The sequence below is a fragment of the Phyllopteryx taeniolatus genome, chromosome 5 (assembly GCF_024500385.1).
Source record: "Phyllopteryx taeniolatus isolate TA_2022b chromosome 5, UOR_Ptae_1.2, whole genome shotgun sequence".
Taxonomy (NCBI): Eukaryota; Metazoa; Chordata; class Actinopteri; order Syngnathiformes; family Syngnathidae; genus Phyllopteryx; species Phyllopteryx taeniolatus.
This window is the reverse complement of record NC_084506.1, coordinates 25,012,444-25,035,673: the sequence shown is the minus strand read 5'-3', so window position 1 is coordinate 25,035,673 and position 23,230 is coordinate 25,012,444. Positions and strand designations below refer to the sequence as shown.

At 40.9% G+C, this 23,230-nt stretch overlaps 1 long non-coding RNA gene across 2 annotated transcripts in view; it reads right to left on the bottom strand.

The window, feature by feature from the left end:
- LOC133478267 (uncharacterized) overlaps positions 1 to 23,230 on the bottom strand; it is a 250,615-nt gene that overhangs the window by 49,525 nt on the left and 177,860 nt on the right. For both annotated transcript variants that reach the window (XR_009788637.1, XR_009788638.1), the window contains one exon: positions 21,772 to 21,847. This is a non-coding gene — a long non-coding RNA (uncharacterized LOC133478267). The remainder of the gene's footprint in view (positions 1 to 21,771; positions 21,848 to 23,230) is intronic.

Below are 23,230 nucleotides of genomic sequence, written 5' to 3'. Positions count from 1 at the left end.
GAGAGAGACCAGACGGGCGCTTCCGAATCATCAAGAGGCGGCCGTGATGAAATTCTGAAGGTCGGCCGTAACAAGCTATCCCTCGCTGGGTGTTTTGTTCCACGTAGTCCCCCTCCTCTTGCACTGTCACCTTCTAACCTTTGTGTTCACTGGGGGGGAGCAGGTGAGGAAGGGTGTGTGTGTGTGTGTGTGTGTTTGTTGGGGGGGATTGTGTTACAACCCTGTTTATCTGCCGGTGACCTCTAGCCGGCAATTCTGCACTTGATAAGGGGAGGGCTGGCCTCATAATGTGCACAGCGGCCCGATATCAGCCTTGTATCCTTGTGAAATTGATTACCGGGGGCCCGGGCGGTGTGTGGAATATAATAAATAGAGATGACATGTAAGGCACACACACACGCCGACTTTTAAGGCTGATGGGGGGGAACGCCGCCTCAGCAATTACCCGTTGGCCACTTAAAAAAGGGGTCACGCAGGGTAGATTGGTGGCGCAAGGAGTTATGGTTATCTCTTTTTTTTTTTTTACTCAGTGGAACACTCCTCTTCCTTTCTCTGCATGCGGGTGTGCAATCGAGAGGCCGCAACTGCACTTCACTTTTAAAGACAACTTATTACTGCCCATTTCCTGCCCCATATTTTTAGTCTGGAAGTGTGTTTTTGCGTGAGTCATAGTTAAATTATCCTTATTCCACCTGAAATAGGTTATTTAACTTCTCTCTCTTTAAGGTTGATTTATGCAAAGAAAACTTGGCAACTTCCACAAGTCTACAAAAAGGGCAGCAAGTAATGTACACAAGTGGTTTTCGTTATTTCAGAGACAAACTGAAATAAGTATTAAAAATAATAATAATAATAATTTGGAGCAGATCTGATTAAAGAAATAAAATCACAGATAATTCCTGGACTATTACTTGTATTTTATTAATATTATTATCAATATCATCTATTATTACTGCTATTATTATTATTTTTTTATTTATTTTTGCTGTATGCTGTTGTTTCTGTCATGGCAAAAACAGCAGCTTAAGTACAGTACACACTGATTTCTAAAATGTGAGAAACCCCGCAGATGTTGAGGAAAAAAAATCCGCAAGTGTGTACTTACTGCTCTTATAGTGTGTGGTGTACATGAGATAATAAACACAGCACACAACACAAACACCTTCAGGTTGTTTCATCTGGCATTGTAGTGTCCTGTTTTGTTGGCGGTCCTTGAATGCACCTTGTGCACAGTCAAAAGTGCAAGTAAAAGTACATTTCTGCTGCTCTCTCTCTACTTTGCTGTTACAGTTTGCCCGTGTTGCCATTTATTATAGTGTGTAAATGGCAAAAGGTCAGTTTAATGATTTAACATAATTTGTTTATAGTGCTAGTGTGCCTATTTGTTTCCCAATATGTGATGTCATGTCAGTTTGTGCTAGCTATTTGTGCTATTTAAGATAGTATGACAGCTCACAGAATAGATGAGCCTCATGTGACGGTGGTTTGTTTGTGTTTAATAATTCAACTACTGAATACAGTTGTTTACGTAACATGGGTTTATGATTGTGTACATGCAAGCTGCATGGTGTTGGTTCTCTATAATTCTAGGTGTTTTGGCACCATCTTTTGGCATCCACTGAATTACAAAACCTATTTAGCGGGGCCAATTATTCACTGGCAATTCACTCACACTCACAATTTAGTGTTCAATGAATCAAACGTGCATGTTTATCGATTGTGGGAAGAAGCCACACAAGAATGGGTAAAATATGCAAACTCCACACAGGAAGGCCGGAGATGAAATTCTAATCCAAACTTCGGAACCGTGAGACAGACGTGCTAACCACTCAACCACTGTGCTGCCTTGTGTAGCCCATTTAAGTGTATTTAGGTGCAGCACAAATGAAATTGCATGTTGCCACCCGATGCTGGGTTGTGTTGTGGAACCCAGGCCCCAGCCCTGGCTAAATGTTAGCACACAGCTCAGCATGTAGATGCGCTCGCTCGCCGTTTCAATGAAGAAATGGCGACGGCTGTAAACTGCCAGGCAAAACCTTTATATCTATTTGTTCCACTTGTCTGCTCTTCAATGAGTTTAATCAGGTGAGAAGAAGCCGCGAGGGGGGGTGTTGCCTTACCCGCCCATACATTAGAGTGCCCACTTTCCACTCCCCTTCTCCTCCCTCTTTGCGCTGCAAACTCAAAATACACACACACAACCCCTGAGCCCCATTCTCTGTGTGTCGATGTAAGAGTTGAGGGTCTCCCTCTAACCCCACCTCACCCTCAACTCCCCCCCCCCCCCCCCCCCCAATTGCCTCACGGATTATCAAGTATACTTCAATTACTGCCGATCGATACACTCCTGGCTGCAAAAGGGAGTGTGAGCGGAAATTAGACAGACTTTGGGTATGGCCGTGACTACAAAGCAATGGATTAACACTGATATGCATCTCTTCATTTACATCGGGAATGGGCCCGTTCTCCATCAGCACCTTGCACATTCACGTGGGCTTTATAGGGAGACTTTGTGAGAGATTGCTTCTTTAAGTGCCGGGCAAGGTGAGGGCAAGCCCGCCACACAATGTGTGTGGATTAAAAGCCGCCCGAGTCACCACTGTAATGGTGAAGCCAAAAGAAAATATTCTGTCTTTAGTGTGGGTGCTCCACATTGATCAGGAGTCATTAAATGACTGAAGACACAATAATCCAACAGTGCATCAACTCTGCAATTTAAAATCGCTTCAGATATTTGTAAAAAAAAAAAAAAAAAAAAAAGGGAGTGTTTCCAGCCTTCGAAAAATGCATGTCAGCAGATAAGACAATGGCTGGCATTTGGTAGGAAATAATGGAGGAGTACTCATCCCACTAAAGTGAGAGGAAGGGGAAATGAAAGCAGTACTGTGGAAGAGGATAAAAAAGAAGTAAAAGTGTAGGAAGAGATAAGCAGTGGCTGAATCCCCCGGGGCACCCTTGTGAAGGTCTAACCCCTACCTCTGAACCTCCTCCAGGTCATGTGCCCTCGCTCTCCTACCCTTCCTCTCTGCAGAGGCAGTAAAAACACTCCAACACCTGCAATCCCCCCCTCGCTGCAATGCGCCGCTGACTATATTTTTCATCTGGAGACAACCAAACTCGAGAGGCTAGGCTTTGTAATCTTGATGGAGAAACAATCCCTCTGGTGAGTGCCAAATTATATCAGGACCCATTAAGACATGATTATGATCTTACCTTCAAACATACCTACAATAACCATAATATAATTGATTTTAACTCTAAAGCATTGTACACACATACCATTTTTTTAACATCTTCACTGATTTTTAAAATGTGATGTCAGACGACTGCAATAAAATCTTGTATTCCAATACCACCGCATCCGGTCTTTTACGATCACTGGGCTTTATTTTGTCAACTCAAATGCGACCGGATACACTCGTTACCATGGCGACGACGACAACAATGGATCGCGTCGTGTGTATTATAAGAACAAAATGGGGAAAAATGTGCTGGTGGTCACCGGTACTCAGGAGAGGACTTTAATTCATGGATTGCTTGAGGTATATTCACATACTTTTAATATAATACGGCTCGCAAGCAGGCAACAAAATGTTATGTAGCCTAGCAAGCTAGTGCTAGCACTAACGGTTCTATGTAAACATGCCAGCGTTCTGTCGAATTATGCTCTAAAGTTTTGGTATGTGTGAAATAATTTTATTACAATAATTACAGTAAGTTAGCATCTATTATTTCTGTCATGTTGTAATGCTGGCACGGTGGACGACTGGTTAGAGCGTCAGCCTCATAGTTCTGAGGAACAGGGTTCAATCCCCGGCCTCGCCTGTGTGGAGTTTGCATGTTCTCCCCGTGCCTGCGTGGGTTTTCTCCGGGCACTCCGGTTTCCTCCCACATCCCAAAAACATGCATTAATTGGAGACTCTAAAATGCCCGTAGGTGTGAATCTGAGTGCGAATGGTTGTTTGTTTGTATGTGCCCTGCGATTGGCTGGCAACCAGTTCAGGGTGTACCCCGCCTCCTGCTTGATGATAGCTGGGATAGGCTCCAGCACCCCCGCGACCCTAGTGAGGAGAAGCGGCTCAGAAAATGGATGGATGGATGGACGGATGTTGTAATGCTGGTTTGACCTGACTGAGTAGAATACATGACCTGAATAGAGAATACTTTTGAAGATAATCAGTATACAGTACACAAGTACATACAGTAAATGAACAAGTCATCTAAATAGACACATTGCTCCATCTTGTGATCGGATCGGTGATCGTTTTTTTAAACTTGCTGATCGGTGATCGGCCCCAAAATCCTGATCGTATAAAGCCTTGTACTCAATATGATCAACACAGCACTCCACACACATAACCATATCTCAACCGACAATCGTAAGTCTCCTCCCCCAAACCAAATGTCTGTCATAGTACCAAGACAGACCTGTGAGAGGCTGTATGGCACCACAAGGTGTCCTGAAGTAGTAGTAATAGTAGTAGCAGTAGTTAATTGCAGCAGTAGCAATTGTAATAGTAGAAGAAATGGCTTCCTAATCATTCTGTTTCACCTCACAATCACAGAGTCTGTGAATCGGACCAACTCGGTGTCAACCACACACAAAAGGATTTATCTTCGTAAATATTTAACAGGTTTAACATTTACGATTGTCAGCCCCAATCGTTTTCTGAGCAGATCTGGGAGGAAAAATCACACACCCTATATGACAGGATAGTCGCTTAGATAATCTTTTCGAGACATACAATAATCTGGCTGTTGCTGACTTTGATCGGGAGGGGGGGAAACTTCTCAAGTGAATATGTGTGGTGTTTTATTTTTACACAGTCATTCATTTACATTTTACAGTGGTTAATTGTAACTAATAATTAAAATGTTTAAAAAATGAGACGAGTTTGATCTGCAAATCTCCTTTTCATTAGACTTTTCTCATTTATTGCCATTAAAGTGAATATTATTTTATTTGTTTTTACGTTTCTATATGAACAAGTTAACACTTACATGACCCTTTAGAATTGGCAGGCAACCAGTCCATGGTGTAGCCAGCCTCTCAGCCAAAGTCAGCTGGGATAGGTTCCACCTACTACCCTTACTAAGGATGGAAAGGCATAGAAACTTGACATGACGTGACATGGTTAACTTATTTTTACACTTACATGACACTGGAGGATGTTGAAATTTGAATTCGAATTTCTATGAGACATTTTAATACCTTCTTGTGTAATTTCTTTATTCATAAAGTTTTTTTGTATATTCTATGCCAACAATTATTTCAAAATGTAAATAAAATGTACAGATTGTGTTGGACCTTAGAGATTCCAATATAATCAATTAGAGTCATAAATATTATCTTCCACTCTCTGCTCTGTTCTTTTTGTTCTGTGATTCCGACAAATTGTTCGGGTCACGATAATGGCGGTCCATTTACAAGTCCTGCTGAACCATATCCACTCGTCTCATCGCGAGGTCGGAGTCGCGTTACACATTACGGAGCCAAGTGGGAGTTTAGTTTTGGGTTTGAAACCCCTTCTCCAAATAAAGATGCCTCTCTAGTGAAAGCCCCTCACTCTGCCATCAATTTAGCGGACCTCCCCTCCCATTCGCTCCCACCACCACCATCCATCCTGCCAGCTCCCACGGTTCGCCTTGGAAGTGATCCGTCCCTGAGCGTTTACTCGAGCCACTTGGTGTTCGCCCGGGCCCCCAGAGGCATTCCCCGCCGGCCTGCTACTCTCGCTTTCTTTTGTCAGCCAAATGGATCCCAATTAAATCAACTGTTCTGCAATTAGAATTTGGAATAATCTATCTTGTTCAGTGGTCTAAATCCCACCGCTTGACTTCTTTCTCTCATGTAACTCCTTTCCTGGAATCGGTTACAGAGAAAATGAGAAGAGCTATTTCCTGCAATGAGATACTCCTGGGTGTCTTTGCAGTTGATTTTTTTGGGGGGTTGCTCTCTGTTTGCTCAATATGTTAATAGCACATTTACTTCAATGTTTTTTAGGACGGTACATGGGGGACATTATTATGGCAAAAGTTGGGTTAAGAGTGGTCATCCTGAGAAATTATGTATGGAGGGACTGTTGCAAAGAAAAGACTCAAGTACACACACTTACTAAGAGAAGTTAACAGCTATAATAAAACTATAATTAAATAAAATCACTGACCCTTTGAAGACACCTAATGTAATAGAGAGGGAACAGGAAGAGTGACACTGTCAGCTAGTAGTGTTTCATATTGCTGGAAACAAGTGCCGTGTGTTGCTTGTGTTTTTGGCTACATGCTAGTTACGTGAGCATTTGCGTGGTATAAATTATTTTCGTATGCAATTGAGATATAAGAAATTGTTTTGCTCATACTGTGCCTGTAAAACAAGTATGAAAAACGAAGTGCGGCTGTAACTGAGCGTGCCGCACGACCACGTATTCTGCTGCTGAAATTAATCAACTGCGCGTCATTTGTGACCTTAAAACATCATAATTACAGTATGAATATTTGTATGAAAAACACTACTAAACCATTAATATAAACCACTCAAATTAAAAACAGTAAGTACGGCAGAAACTGGGCATGCCTTCTCTGGTATTCTTACGCCGCTAGGCAAACTAATTCATTGCCTATCTTTTGTAACCATGGGACCATCGTAGACCGAGGATGGCTGTGTTATTAGCACACAGGGGTATTGGTTTATCAGATACGGCACAATAGTTCAAGTAAAACAAACTGGGAAAAAAAACAATCACAAGATTCATTACAGCCATATCAATACCTCAAAACAAGTTATCAATCGAGGCGTTCCACTATGGAGGGTCTGTGTCGGAGTCTGTGGTGAAAAATATGAGGAAACGGCCTTTCCTCCTCTGCTCCAGGAACATGCACTCATGCGTCACCCTCACACAGAGGCCACTATTTGATTAATACAAGGAGGGGCATATTTTAATCTGCACACTCACGGACGGAGCGCCAATGGCTTGGACCTGAGCCACATCATTATTGCCTAATAGCCGTGTTCAGAAAGTATGCCCCATTGTGTTTCGTATGAGTGGGGCCACACCCCCCTCTCCACTCTTGCGATTCGAAATCACATCCAGCTAAACAAACCAGCAGGCCTGCTTCCTGTGGAGCGGCCATTCAAGTGGCAGGCACTGGTTAAGACCTCTGCGGCCCGCCGCCGTCGACGTAGACCTCTTGTTGGACCCCCCAACTCCAGCCAGCGCTTCTCCACCTTACTGCCCCGAAACCGTTTGGCTTCATACATCCTCCCTTGCTTTGTTTACATCAGCCAGTTGTTATCTTTAGAATAAATGTGGGCAATCAGCCCCCTGATGTGATGCAGTAATAGACATGGCAATCACGGCAATTGCAATGCAAAGGCAATAAAGTTACTAAATGAGCCAAGTGTGCTCTCCCTGATTTTCTAGTGATTTATGAACAAATAATCACCCCGATTATTTGCTGCCTTGCATAAGTCATGTTAAAAAGTCAGACTACTTAAAGAATTTCTTAAAAGTAATCTGCTGTTTTAATGAAAATAATTTTCAGTGCAAAACCAAGGTTGAATGTGGATCTGATTTATTCAACACAGCCTTGCATGAGAAGGGACAATATGTAAATAATATAGCCTGGACACTCCTAGTTTTAGATGTCTGACGGCCCCCCACTTTTACTTTGTTATGCTTATCTGCATTAAGAATGGAGGCTCATTGTGTGAAAACAATGGCCGTCCTTTTATGTCCATCACTGCACAACGATGGCAACTGACACGTGAACCCTTTCAAAGTATTTGCACACCAACTGTTTGAATAAAGTATGGTAAGAAAAGCAGATATCCCTCCTAAATGTCAATGCATTCAGGTATACCTCCAAATTGTATGAATTCAGTTCTTTTTTATCAAAAACACAAAGAAATTGTTGGTTTTCCGATTAAGGAAAAAATAATAATTAGCACAACGGCGTCATGCATGACTTCAACGTACTCAATGACATCTCAGTTCAGCGAGCAATAAAACGGAATAACTGAGAAAGTAAGCAAAATACACCAAAAGTTGTGTATCGATTTAGACTCTTATATATGTTTTGAATAAAAAAAAAAAATACACATTTTTAAACGGGTCAATTTGACCTGCCAATTAAGAGGGGTAATTAGGTATGTTGTAAAATGACAATGGCTAATATGCAAGGGGAAATTGTGCAATTATTTTGCTTATTCTAACTGGAAAACAAAAACAAAACATACTTTTGAGATATGTGCTTTTCATTGGGCAGCAACATTATGCTATATCAAGTCTTAACACAATTGACATGAATTACTCAACCTACAACGTTCTGTGGCTACGATGCAACATTCATGCATTATGAAGAAATTTTGACTTTAATTTGTATTCCTATTTTCTTTTACAATGCAAATGTCAAATATGAATGGCACACAGAAAAAGATTATGTCATCACACTGTACTTTATCCCTTTATGGTTATCAATATTTTCCCTCTTTTTGTTGCTGTTTTCGAGTTGATTAGTTTAGATTTTTGGTATGCTACGGTGTCTTCCGATTTACATACAAAATCGGGTTGCCTCGGTGTTGTAAAATGAGTCTTAAGACTTTATAGAGCTCTGTACAATTGTACAATTTCTAACTCTCGACCTCAATTTCCAACTCTCGACCTCAGCGATCCGGTTGGGAAACTGAGGGAGCTCTTAATTAACGTCAAATCAGAGCACTTGTTGTTCCAGCTGTGCATGTAGGCAGGTTAGCCGGTGTGTAATCACCAGTACACTAAAGAAAGAAAGAAAAAAAGAAAAGGAAAAAAAAAAAACATTCAAAGCAGTTTGATTTGTATCACACAACACAAAATTGGGATGCGTAATTTGTAGCATATGGAGAACATTTTCAAAGCAATAAGCACAGGAGTTGCATTTGAACAGCATCCTGTATGAGCATTTAGTCTCACTTACTGTAGGAAAAATAAAAAGCAATAACCATTTTTTCTACAGACTAATTCCAGGAGAAGAATAATGGAAAAACAGAAAAACAATTAAAAGTCCCCCTTTTTCCTTCCCATCCAGACATTCCCACACATTTTTTGGCAGAGCACTGCTGATGATCTCCAGAGGCTTTGCTTCACGAGGAACTTGTCAGGAAAAGATCCACATTTCCCAGGGACGAGTGTGGGTGAAAGTGAGAAGGAAACGGAGAGGCAGAGCGTAAGTTTGAGTGAAAGCCAAAAAAGTGAGAATTAAAAGGAATAGAGGAGTTCATGTATTGACAGGGTGGGTTAAGAATGTGAAGGCTGGGCTCAGGCTGTAGAGGGATTTGCGATATCCACAAAGAGAGCGCACCAACTGCTAAAAAGTGAATAGGAAAGATGGCAGCCATCCGTCAGTGACTTTTGTATGTCAGAAGAACTGCGGCATTAGGCAAGCGGCGGAGAAACAAAAAGATCCTTTAATATGACTTTTGTTCTTCAGAATGTGACCCGGGGAACACAAGTGCATTGCTAATCAGTTTAACCCTGTTACACCGCTTCAACTCTACACTTTCACATGATGCGCGGCTGACAGAAGTGGCAGGCCCACTCGAGAGTTAAGCACGGCCCCGGTGCCGGGGCAGGGGCAAAAGCCCCGACCTCCGAGGCACACTGACCTGGCAGGGGGACGCATCTCGTGGCATTTTGACATCAGGTTCAGGCACAATGGCAATCTCTCCAACAGCATCTTATAGACTCCTCAACCTGCTGCTATTATGATATTATCCTCATTCAAATGAGGACTCATTGCTTTTGTTTTTTGATTTGTCTCCAGTGACATTTTGTTGACGGACTGGGTCAGCTCGATGAGGAGTGGGTCACAAGCTGACAGAAATGTCAAAAATGGTTTCCTTGGCTATTTAAAGACAATCACCAGTGTTTGCTTTGCCTGCAACTGACAAGTCAAGTAGATGTCCAAATAGGAGGCTTGTTTTTTCCCTGACATTTTGGCAGAGAGTTGCCATGAACTAAATATATAGAATGTATTAGAAATTCATAAATTATATCCACAGGTGGACAGTGATGTGATTGTTGTGTTCTCCTGCATGTACAGTTAAAATGAACCACTAATCAAAACATAAATAACCCAGCAAAAATACCTTCCAGGGCCATTTTGACCTGAGGCTTGTTCAATTATTCAAAAGTGTCCGAAACTGAATAAAATCCCAATAAACATATCTCATTAACAATTTCATGCATTACTACTAACAGATCATTCTTGAGTTTCACAAAAAAGAAATACATGGTAAAACCTTTTTCATGTACATTGGAAAAACCTAATTGTTTTAACATGTACAGTAATAAATGTTTATGGGTCAATTTGACTCAAGGCTTGCTTTATTATACAAAAGTGTCAGAAAGTGAAAAAAAATAAATAAATAAATGCCATGATGAAAATAATTTAGTCACAGCTAACACTTCATTAAAAAGACGTTAAAACATTTTAAATTAGACTACATATGTACATATTCAAAACTACCAGAAACTGATTAAAAAATCTAATCATTGTTATTATGGCATTATTGATTACTAAATCAATATGTAGTGCATACTCTGAAAATCATTGTAATTCGCATTTTCTACAAAAAAGGGAAACAAAAGCGATCAAAAACGAAAACTGGACTTTTTTTTAAATATATTAAGGCCATATAACCCATCTAATTCTGCCCAAGAGTTTTGAAAATTTAATCTTACCAGAATTTGATAGAAAAAACAGCAACTGAAGTCAATAAGGATTTGTACAAAAAATTAAAAAGTTGATTCAGATTCATACTGAAAAACTACTTCACATAACAGGAGGGTTAAGCTTGAAATTATGCCAATTATCACGCTACTCGTCACTTTAAACCGCATACACTCCTTGAAGTCTCGGCGCCCTTTGCACAATGGTCATTGCACCGGACTATTGCAATATTAGTCATTCGAACTGCTCTAAGTGCTAGAGGACTCTGCATCTTTTGCACAATTGTTTTAAAAAATGAACAAAAAATAAAAAAAAAAATGTACCGGCATTATCAGATAACTATTAACCCTTTATTGCTCAGTGCCATTATATTGCGCCAATGATGCTTATACGGCAATCGCGCACATCATCGGGATCTGTGTGTAAAGTTTTAGCCTGTTTTACTGACCTACACATTGACACAAATTGTTTACGGGTCATCTGTATGTATAACAAAAAGGCCTCTTTACATTAAACGTTCATGCAGAACATACCGTGACCGCTTTGAAAGCTTTTAAGTTTGGAACTGTCATTTTATGGTGCATGTTTATGCTGTGAAACTTTTTTATTGTTCTTGAAACAAAACAGCACGCTTGTAATTGGACAGTAATGCTACGCAGTATTTTAAATTAAATATCAGTGGGTTGAGTCCAGCAGCAACAAGGATCATTTCCTGTAAACTCTGTTGATCCCTTAATGACTAATAACTCAAGGATGGCCCATCTTGTTTTCCTTCACTCAAAGCCCGGGACGTATTGATCCCGGGGGATCTTGAAACTTCACAAGCCCAACAGGAAGTCACAAGCCGTCACGCCCGTTAGGTCAATAAGTTCTTGTGCATGGCTTTCAGCTGTGGATATATTTATATAAAAAAAAGATAAGCTTATTTCATTTGACTCATGTTCTGCTCATGTTACAGTGTTATGGAAGAGCACTGCAACTCCCAGAGAACACTAAACAAAACAGGATTTGGAGTAGATAACTATGTTCATTGTTATAAGCAGTATTGTTGAAGACAACAAAAGGAAGACGTGGCCCAAAAATATTGCATCCATTGGGGCCACAATATTAGGTACTACTTCAATGACATATTTGTTTTATTTTCATTCTGGCCCTGATACTCTTTTGCAGTTACAGTTCTTGTATTGGATCTCATTGCAGGTGTACTTTATTTTTTTAGTCTCATGAATCCGATTGGGGCTAATTAAGTGAATTCCCTTGTTGGAGCTAAACAAAGCATGGGTCTCGAATATGACCAATACTGTTTTGGATCTTCTGTCATAATAGACATGTCCGACCAATTTTACATCATCGTTGAATGTAATGTCAGGGGGAAATGTATTTTCTTGCACGTTGAGGTCCCCCAAAAGGCGATTATTTCTTCATCCATCCATCCATCCATTTTCTGAGCTGCTTCTCCTCACTAGGAGCCTATCCCAGCTATCATCGGGCAGGAGGCGGGGTACACCCTGAATTGGTTGCCAGCCAATCGCAGGGCACATACAAACAAACAACCATTCGCACTCACAGTCACACCTACGGGCAATTTAGAGTCTCCAATTCATGCATGTTTTTGGGATGTGGGAGGAAACCGGAGTGCCCGGAAAAAACCCACGCAGGCACGGGGAGAACATGCAAACTCCACACAGGCGGGGCCGGGGATTGAACCCGGGTCCTCAGAACTGTGAGGCTGACGCTCTAACCAGTTGTCCACCGTGCCGCCGATTATTTCATCAGAAGAATCATAATAAACAAAATAATTCCAAATGCCTGGTACTTGGGAGAATGATGTCATAATGTTAGGACAGTAAAATAAAGCTGTCATTTTTAATGACGGAATTTCAAAATTCCCAAAACAGTCCAAGACTAGCTGCTGCTGTCTCTCTAGACCTTTATTTATACTCTGCTCCCTCATTCTCACAACATCACAACTGCATTGAAAGGTTACACATTTTTCCCATAGTATTTAGTTTTTTCTTTTCCGTGTGGCCCTGGGACGCTTTCTTAAAAAAAAATCTCTTAGATAACGCATGGTTTGAGGGCTATTTACAGTATGAAACACTATGTTTATTAATGTGTTGTATGACTGCACTATAGGTGTTTCTAATATTATGGTCACAACACAAAGGGGTTTCAGGAGACATAAAAAGCAATAATGCTACACTAAATACCCGGCAAATGAAGTCAGTTTTTTTCTAAGTTCATCTGCTGTCAATCATCAACATTTCCACCAAACGTCATACATGCTCACAAAAGCAGTGATGTGAGTAATGCTGCAATTGTTAGACAGTGTTTGATCTATATTCACCTGAACCCTTGTGCATTTGGTGGTGCGAGCACGCACATAAATCAAAAAGATCCAAAAGAGCAGGTGTGCTTTACAAAGCCCACACGCTCTGTGAGCTCAACTGCACAGCTTTGCTCCGCTTATTGCACTCCCGCAGTTAAAATAGGACCCCGGCGACAGGCTTCGCCGCTTCATTTGTTTCGGGGCGGGCGGTGTAGCGTTGGTGTGTGATACTTAAGTGTCGGACACCTGCATTTGCACGGCGCTTGCAGACAAAATCACAGCATGACTTAAGGAAAAACTAAAAACTAGACAAAGTAAAGCACTAAAATATCAAAATACACACATATAGCATCAGTATGGCCAGCATTAAACTAGAAAATGGACCGTGGAAAGCATTTAAAAGAGACATTTATGCTTTTCATTAATTTACAGTGTATCTTAATGCTTTTGTCAAAATACCCCAAGGATCAAGGATTAGAGTACACTTCACCCTATTTTTCTGATCTTGTTGAAATTATACTGTTTTGAGCGGGCGGTCCTTTCTCATGCAAATAACTCACTGCTCACCCAGTTTGCCTCTATAACGTAGAATACGGCTTTTGTTACCATGACAACTAGCAGCGTAGCTACAGAACCTGTAGATCACCGTGTTGTTGACCATAATGTATCATTTCCATTTTCGTTTCTATAGGGGTGGTGCTCAGTTTGCAACGGTCCTGACATACGAGGTTTCGAGCTTACAAATGGGAAGCGATAAACTAGTTTGCGCAGTGGCGTAGGAATATGTGGTCAGGCGGCACAAGAAAGCATGCACAGTTCCCGCCCTATTAACTGTTTTTCATTTGATTGTTTTATATTTATGACCTATACTCTAAAGTGTTTTTCATACATACTGTATCGTGATCACACTATGGGCGTTCCGACTTCGGGAACTCCTCCTTAAACTGAGGACCCTTCCCACATTATTTTTCTTTCAAATCCAGAAAAATTGAAGGTCGACCAAAGGTTCTGCAATATTCTTAAACTGTACTTTTGTTGTTAGATTTAATGTGCTTCATAAATGTCTTTCAAGAAACATCCTCCAATTATTTGCAACTTTAATATAGTCACCTCTAAATGCTACAAGACAAGCCCAACAGTATAAATGCAACGTAACATTGTCCGGCTGTCTCCCAATATACTATAAATAACAACAAAAACAACATTTGAAAACGTCTCAAGGTTGAGGTTTAACGATATAGCGTTGGCATGGGGCCATCGGAAGCATTTGTGCGCTTGCAGCTGTAATGTATTGCGTTGCAAAAAATTTGGGTCAGATGTCTGAAGCTGGATATTCCCAGAGAGGAGTCCGTGTCAGTTTGTCTTTATTAGGCAACAAGCGAGTGGAATCAATGTTGGGGAAACTGTACACCTTCTTCTCTCTAATGTGCCATTAAAAGCCATTCAGTGACTGAACAGTTGTCACCAGAGCTAGAGAAACACTGGGTAATCAATGGTAGTTAAGAACTGTAATTTATCACCTTGCCACAAGTGAGTGTCTACAAAGTGATCCCCTCACCCCCCAGCTCTCTTCCTTGCAAGATGGAATGTACTGAGGGTGGTGATGCAGTGATGAGAAGCGCACAAGGGTCAGGGCCCAATTACTCTTCATCTGGAGAAGCACCGTTCAATTGGTGCATTATCTAAGCATATCAATAGTAAAGAATTAAAAGTCATTGATTTGGTTAAAAGAAGACGTCAGGAGCCGGCGTGCCCTTAAATGATGGAATGGGAGGAGCCAATTCAGTGGTGCTACAGTGTAAGTGGAGAGGCAGCTTTCTCAGTAGATTAAACACTGAAGTTAACTTTTCCTTGGATCATTTTTGGGGGGCTGGAGAACCCACTAGGTGTTGGAATCGTCGACTAACACAACATTTTGCCAATTATAACATCACAATGCAATACATCAATAGGCGGATCAGCCAAATGTTAAAAACCTGATGTAGTAAAACGTTTTCATTGGTCATCTGGACATACAATGTTAATTGTACAAGAGGAATAGCAAAAATGAGGGATCAATTGTCATGGACATCAAACAGTGAATATTAATATTGATTTCTAGGGACGCACCGATATCAATACCAGTGCCAACACTGTACGTCTGTACAGTACTCCTACTCGTAAAAATGCACTGATACTACTCCCTTACCACTTTACCAGTCTGACATACATTTTCAAGGTAAGAGCCATGTCAGCCGTGTAGAGGTACTAAGGTAAACATGGTGACAACACTTTTAGCTGACTGCAAATTATGCTTCGCTCGGGCGGCGACTGAGGAGGCTGCCCCGCCAGCCATCTGGCAAACAGCGAGTTTCACAACATTTCGCTCAGTACGCTCTGCGCTGGTCGGCTCCCGTAGAGCCAGTCACGCTCCCCTCACGAACCCGCGGTGTGGCACTTCAAAAAAAAGAGACGTCAGCGATGGTTTGATAAACTATCAGTTCAGATGTCCCGTCAATTTTATAACTTTTCAATTTAATTTTTTATAACAAAGTATTCTCAAGAAAGAGTCATACTCAGTTTTACTCATTTTATTTTGTAGTTAACACACAGCGGTAACGTCATTCCTATTACTACTTGTTTATGTCTGCCAGACTTTACGTTCTTCTTCATCTCTTACTTCTTCTTTGTCTTTTATTTATATACAGTACTCCATTTACATAGTGCCTCCTAGTGTTCAGACTGAGGCAGCACATAATTGAAATGCCTTGTGTTACAGCCTAAATTCAAGTGAAATGTGTGGCAAGACTGTGACAAAACATGCAGTTGGATGTTAAAGTGTCAGTCAAGACAAGTTGTTTCTGCACAAAGTGTTTTAATTGCATGAAACGTATGCTTAAGAAAAGTTTGTGTTTGTTGTTTTTGAACATTTGATTAAACAAAACATCACGATTGCAAGATGCAATGACATTATCAAGTATTGGTACTTGTTATGGCGGCACGGTGACCGACTGTTTAGAGCGTCTGCCTCACAGTTCTGAGGAGTGGGGTTCAATCCCCGGCCCCGCCTCTGTTTGCATGTTCTCCCCGTGTCTGTGTGGGTTTTCTCCGGGCACTCCGGTTTTCCTCCCACATCCCAAAAACATGCATGGTAGGTTGATTGACAACTCTCAATTGCCCGTAGGTGTGAATGTGAGTGTTTGTATGTGCCCTGCGATTGGCTGGCAACCAGTTCAGGGTGTACCCGGCCTCCTGCCCGATGATAGCTGGGATTGGCTCCAGCACGCCCGCGACCCTAGTGAGGAGATGCGGCTCCGAAAATGGATAGGTGGATGGTACTTGTTATTGCGAGTACTCGGTGAACGTACTTGTACTTATTCGTAAAAAAGATTGGATTGGTTTATTAATATTTATCGACATATGAGAGATTATGTGATATACCATATTTTCACGACCGTAAGGCGCATTTAAAAATCTTTAATTTTCTCCAAAATGGACGGGGCGCCTCATAATGCGGCGCACCTTATGTGTGCATTTCCTGCCGACATGCTCCTTGTATAGAGGAAAGGCAGACGTGACTGAGTACATCATTCGGACGTAAAGGAGGAAGGGTGCGCGTGAAGGAGGACGTTAAAGGCACGCCCCCATTAGGTATATAGCGCCGGTATGTGCATTATGCAAAACAACATCGGTTTGGCTAAGGACCCCCGAAAATGGCACCTACGAAGAGACACGCTTACGAAGCACAGTTTAAACTCCAAGCTGTCAGTTACGCGGAGGAACATGGGAATCGCGAGAGAATTCAAGATGAACGACTCCATGTTTCGCAAGTCGAGGAAGCAGGAAACTCCGCTTCGTCTTCTTGCTCGATTTGGAAGGCCATTGCTGGAAGTTGGAAGGCCATTGCTCGAGTTGGAAGGCCAACTCGAGCAATGGATTAATGAACAAAGAACAGCCGGGAGAAGCGTCTCTACAGTCACCATTCGACTGAGGGCAATAACGCTTGCAGAAGAAATGAAAATCCAACATTTTCAAGGAGGTCCGTCTTGGTGCTTTAATCTATCCATCCGGGAAATGACTACCGTGGCGCATCAACTTCCGACGGATTACAAGGAAAAGATGGCCAGCTTCTGCTCCTACTGCAGTAAAAAGATTGCCGACAAACACATCTAGGCCAACAACATCACCAACATGTACGTGCCGCTCACTTTCGACATCCCGGTGAACCACACTGTAGAAAAGAAGGGGACCACCACAGGGCACGAGAAGTCAGCTTTTACTATTGTGCTTGGTTGCCATGGTAATGGACAGAAACTGCCACCTATGGTGATTTTTAAGAGGAAGACGCTGCCTAAAGAAGTTTCCAGCCGAAGTCATCGTTAAGGCCAATCAAAAGGGCTGGATGGATGAGGAGAAAATGAGAGAGTGGCTGAGTGAGGTGTAAGTAAAGAGACCGGATGCTTTTTTCCACGTGTCACCGTCCCTGTTGATCTGTGACTCCATGCGCGCCCATCTCACTGCCGCTGTGAAAAACCAAGTGCAACTAAGACTGGGAAGCAACACCGGGCGAGTTACGCCACCATATGTGAATGGATTGTGGATGCTTGGGCTAAGGTATCTGCTTTGACTGTTGTCCGAGCTTTCGTGAAAGCTGGCTTAACAGCCCCCCTGACTCCGACAATAACGAGCGGGAACCTGGAGTGTTTGTTAGAGAACTTGCCCAGCTGTTCATTTCGGATACAGAAGATGAGGACTTTGATGGATTTGTGGATGAGGATTGATAAAAAAAATAACGTGAGTACATTGTTAAATACTTAAATAAAGTACAACCGAACTCAGTTTTGCTCCCGCTGCCTTTTTAAAAACATTGTTTTCGCGTGCACGCATGCTACCGTATGCTTTAAGCTAGCGTATGTTTTACCATGCGCCCAATAATACGTTCCGCCTTATGTGTGTGTTAAATACAGAAATAGACCCCGTAACTGAGACTGCACCTTTTAATACGGTGCGCCTTATGGTTGTGAAAATACGGTATTGATATTTTGTTGCACGCATACCACCTACCCTTCACGCTTTACATTGTAGCTACAGTACATGGATGTAGTTATGGTTATGAAGTGAGTTGAGTTCAGTGTTGACTCAAGAGTCCAGAGAGCCTCTCCCAAGGAACAGGATCTCATGGACAGAAATCAAAATGCTAAGAATCCATCATCTCGTGCATGAGTAATCAGAATGACCATTGGAGGGAAGGGCCAAAAGTGCCAAAAAGAGAGAAAAATGTCTATTTCAAGAGCATTATTATTTCCATTAATCATAGCCTCGCCATCAACCTATCCTTATGCCTTGGGGAGAGATCTATTATACGCTCCATTTAGCCACAGCCATATTACCTCGTATGTTTTCCTGGACGACCAAATAAGACTTATGAGATAAAACAATTTACTGTTCATTATGAGCCATGTCAGTGGAATCAATCTATTAACCTATGTTAACTGGGATGGCATTGCAAGATCCCGTGGACCAAATTCAACTAAAATAAATGGACATTTATGCTTTGTATGTCCACGGCCATAAAACGAGTGGGCATTTAATTGCCCCCCGGCTCTTGGTGGCTCTATTTTTCCAATGGAGCAGAGGCGCCCTCGTCGCCTTTAAGCAGTCCCTGACCTGTGAAAGATTCTAACAAATTAGCTTCTATTGTGAAGCCAAAGGTGCCATCAATGAGGAAATGCTCCAACGGGCCTAAAGTATGATGGCAGAGGTGAGGAACAGAGCAGGGAACCTTGACATGATTGAATTAACCCTTTGCGGGCAAGGTGCAGATAAGGATGGTGGTATGAGGTGCAGAGGTCTGCACTGTTTGTCTTGTTGACAAGAAACGGGTGCCACTTCCTAAATATAATGGGCGCCGGGGCATATGAACCACTAAACATAGCAATTTGATTTATTTAATATATTAGTAGTGCTGTGTATGCAGGGATTGTTGATGATAAAGTTGGAAGCATTCCGATCAGAGAACCAAGTGTCCATTTCTCTACTGTCAAAACAAACCCTTGAAAATTTCACATATGAGATATTCTGAGTACAGGGAGGTCTAGGGTTGGGCATCGAGAATCGAGAACCAATTGGAACCGGTTCTCCCAGAACCATTCAAATTTAAACATTTCGATTCCCAGTTTCGGTGCGTAGTCCTCCAGCCGCAAAGAAGTGGCGAAAAACAATGAAGCAGCGGCGTAAACCAACGAAGAAGAATACACACGAAGACGTGCTTGTGCCCAACGGCGGCTGGGGCGAACAAAAGTGTGTCGTAACTTTGTTAAAATTAATGACCAGTCGCTTCAGTGCAACACTTGGAAGAAGATTATATTGTGCAAAGGAGGCTTTCACGATGTGTAGCGTCTGACGCACGCCGAGGCTCAGCCTCCACCTCCACTTCCACTTCAGTCAAGTCAACTCTCAGTCAACAGGGTGAGTAAAACAACAACATACGTCTATGCCAACATTGAGACAGCTAACAAGGTAAACGGTTTCTTGCACTTTTGCACTGATGGTTTTTAGTGTTTATTTTAGTCTTCAAACCAACATAAGCGCAGATGACATGAAAAAAAACCCAAAAATTAATTTAAAATTGGGCTAAAACTTCATCGTAGCAACTTTACATCACAAAGAATTGGGACAAAATTCACATAAACATTGTCTCACAGTATCACAAACACTAACCTTGTGGCTCATCGGTGGGTAGGGAAAGGAATTAGGGTTTTATAGCATTTGGTTCCATCCACTTAAAAAAATGAATAAATAAAAATAAAAATCACCAGTGCCGTGTGAAGTTACTTTTCGTGCCAAAATGCAGAGTTCCGGTGCATACTCCAAAACAAAAGGCTACAAGCTTAAAACAGGAAGTCAAGTTAAAACTTGCACATATAAACCATTTGGCATGATGAAACAGTCCCAAATAACTATTTTGTTTTGTTTCGTTGTTTGTTGCCGAAACATTAATTAATGAATATTAAGTCAATTGGGTTAGTTCCACACACATTGCCTTTTAGTTCATAGGTTTGATATTGATACTGGTTATAAAGAACATCGAGTCAAATATTCATTTTAGTCTATGCTGCGGGCTGCTAAGAAAATGGATGTTCATAATTTGGACAGCTTTTATTTAAACCATGCAAACTTTTTTGACCCAGGCCCCTAAAAGAATCGGAATCGAGAATCGTTTGGAACCGGAATCGCTCAAATTCAAACAATGCCCAACCTTAAGCAGGTCCCCAGTTAACGAGGACAGTTTCATTCCTACGCGGGCAATGTAACGCGAATTAGAAAAATTGGATCATGTCATAGTCAATCACTAACCTATGATAACAGGGTATTTAAGTCAGAACCACCGTAAAGAAGGGGAAGGTTTTAGACTGGCCGAGTCAATTTCCAGACTTAAACCCTATTGAGCATGTGCATTTTACAGCTTCAGAGGAGACTCAATGGAGTAACTTGCCTCAAGCAAACAACAACTGAAAGAAGCTGCAGCAAAAACCTGGAAAAGCCTCACAAAAGTAAGAAATTTGGTTGCAACAAGAAGATTTGCAACTAAATATTATACATATTACGGTTACCTCAAACAAAACTGTTACCGGACTTTTGTATGAGATTGAAATCTGTGAAAAATCAATCAGACCGATGTTGAGATCTCAAGTAGTGTTACAAACACTTAAAAACTTGAACCCAATCCAAATACAATGGTGATGTGGATGCAGAGAATACAGCTATGAATTCAAAGTGTGGATTACAATTTTTATCTTCTGCTAACATCATTTTTGTACATTAATCATCTATTCAGACCACCAACAACAAGTGAGGTACATAAAAGTGACACACCTCCAAGTCATACATAGGGTTATTTGGTTGAATGAAAAAAATGTCTGAAAAGGCAACATTCATTTATATTTTCACAAATCAATGGTTAAGTTAATAATGGAGGACACAGTAAAGTAAAAGACCCATTAAATCAATCCGTTTAACATTCAAAAGAATGCTTGTTAAATGACTGTAGAATAATTGTAAAGTCATAGCTAATATAATCCAAAGAACACCAAGGGAGCACATAAAATATGCTAGATATTACATTTAATCCTATTCATGTCATTGCATGATTAAAATAGTTGTGAGCGAGGACACTGACATTATCATATTTTTAATCAGACTTCAACACCTGTGACACTTTCCATCATGGAAGGAAGAAGGTGCCACCTATGAATATATGTTTGGATAGAAAATTAAGTTCATAGGTCACGAGCGTCTGTGGGCTAACGGGGCAGGGAATGGGCTTGTTTATTTTTAAGCCAAGTCGGATTTCATTAAAAAGGAAGAAAGGTCAGGATGACAAGAAGAGTGCATTTCGGCAGTGAAAGTGGACCACACAGCACAGAATGAGCCACTGGGGTGTCTGGCTTACTGGTTTGCAGCTAATTCTCTTAGTGAAAAAGATTGTTCATCGATAAAAAAAAAATTGCTGAGGGATCAGGAGCGGAAATTTCAGTTCATTAAAATGGAAAAACAACCAAGAACATCGACCACGCATCTTTTTCAAATGATTATTATTAAGCCTGCACAATGTGTAAACGTCATTTGTAATCAAAACATTAGCTGGTCTCACAGTCGGACGGTTTATCCCCAAAAATATATGTACCTTATGGCTTTCGCAGGAGGTAAGGAAAATAAATAAATAAATAAATAAAAGGGAAGAAAGGATCCCATACCAGAGTATCGCCTTTGGGGGAGTCGGAGTGTGGAGAGGACAATGGGGTCAAAGGAACTTGATTTGTATCTTGTGTCCTGTGGAATGAGAGAATACACCAGTCAAATCCAAGTTACCTGGCCTTTGGCTACTTCTTTGCTCCTGAACAATAAGCTGGAATACTACAAGATATCTATCCCAGAGGTAGCGGAAAGGAACGGATTAAAGCACTGTGTGTGAATGAGACAAAAGAATGAGAATGTACAGTATGATGACAAGAGAACTACACAGCCGTGAGGGCCATCTGTAAAACCTTAAATACATTTCTAGTTAAACACAGGCATACAGTCTTTTTTAAAAGCTCAAACAGCAAGACAATTTCCTCAAAAAGCAGAGGTAGGGGGTTATGACGAGGCAATTGGCTTGTACTTGTGTGAACCCAGACTGTTAAGAAAAAAGCAAGCAATAAACATGGACTGTATTTTGCACTCGTGGAGGCTGCACTTCATCAGAAAACCCAGAAAGGCAAATTACAATTGGAAGTGTGTATAGCAGATCCTTGCATGTGGATACAAACACAAAACAATTAGTTAATTTTCACTTTGGACGATGAGAAAACAAGGAAGACTGTCCATATTCTTTATTGTTAACACACAATATAGAAATATAGTCCAAAAAAACTATATCTTTATCAAATAACATTTCTCGGATTTTATACAAAAAATAAGGTTTAAAATTGGTTAACTCGTGAATTCCAGGGAAATCGTTGCCTTCATTTGAAATTATCCGCACTGGTGTATTTTTCACCATACCGCCAAATGTTTGGTAAGAGTACCACTAGTGGTACGTGGGCTCCCTCTAGTGGTAAGAGAAAGAATCACTGAATTAACTGCTCAAACTGCGCATAATCTTACAGTGGCCTTAACGCTTTCATTAATCCAGCACAGTAAATTTGTTCAGTACTGTTCAGTTTTGTTTAATTTTTAAGTACAATACATTTGCATTTAAATATTTAATGTGTTTGTTTTCAAACATTTAGGTCAAATTTCCATTTAACTTTATGTGCAAGATATTTTCATTGAATGGGTTTAAACTGTACATAGTTTTACAGTGTCTAAGAAAAATATTAAATACTGTATACTTTTCACGAAAAAAACTTTATGATGAACACTTCTACCACACAACTGTATTTTAAAATGTCATTATGGTGATACTTGAGAGAGGTATTTTTTTGGGGTGATACTTGGTGTACAAAGTTAGAGAACCACTACACAAAAAGAATGAGGAAAATTTAAACCTAACGAGACCCTTTTTGATGCTATCAAATACTTCTCAGGTTGTTGGTCTTTGGAGAATATCATAATTTCTTGTGTATAATAAAAATTTTCCCTGAAAAATACATACATAGGTATAAGAGAAATGAACACAATTTGTCTCATTGTATTGACATATACCGGTACGTCATGCATACCAGCATTATG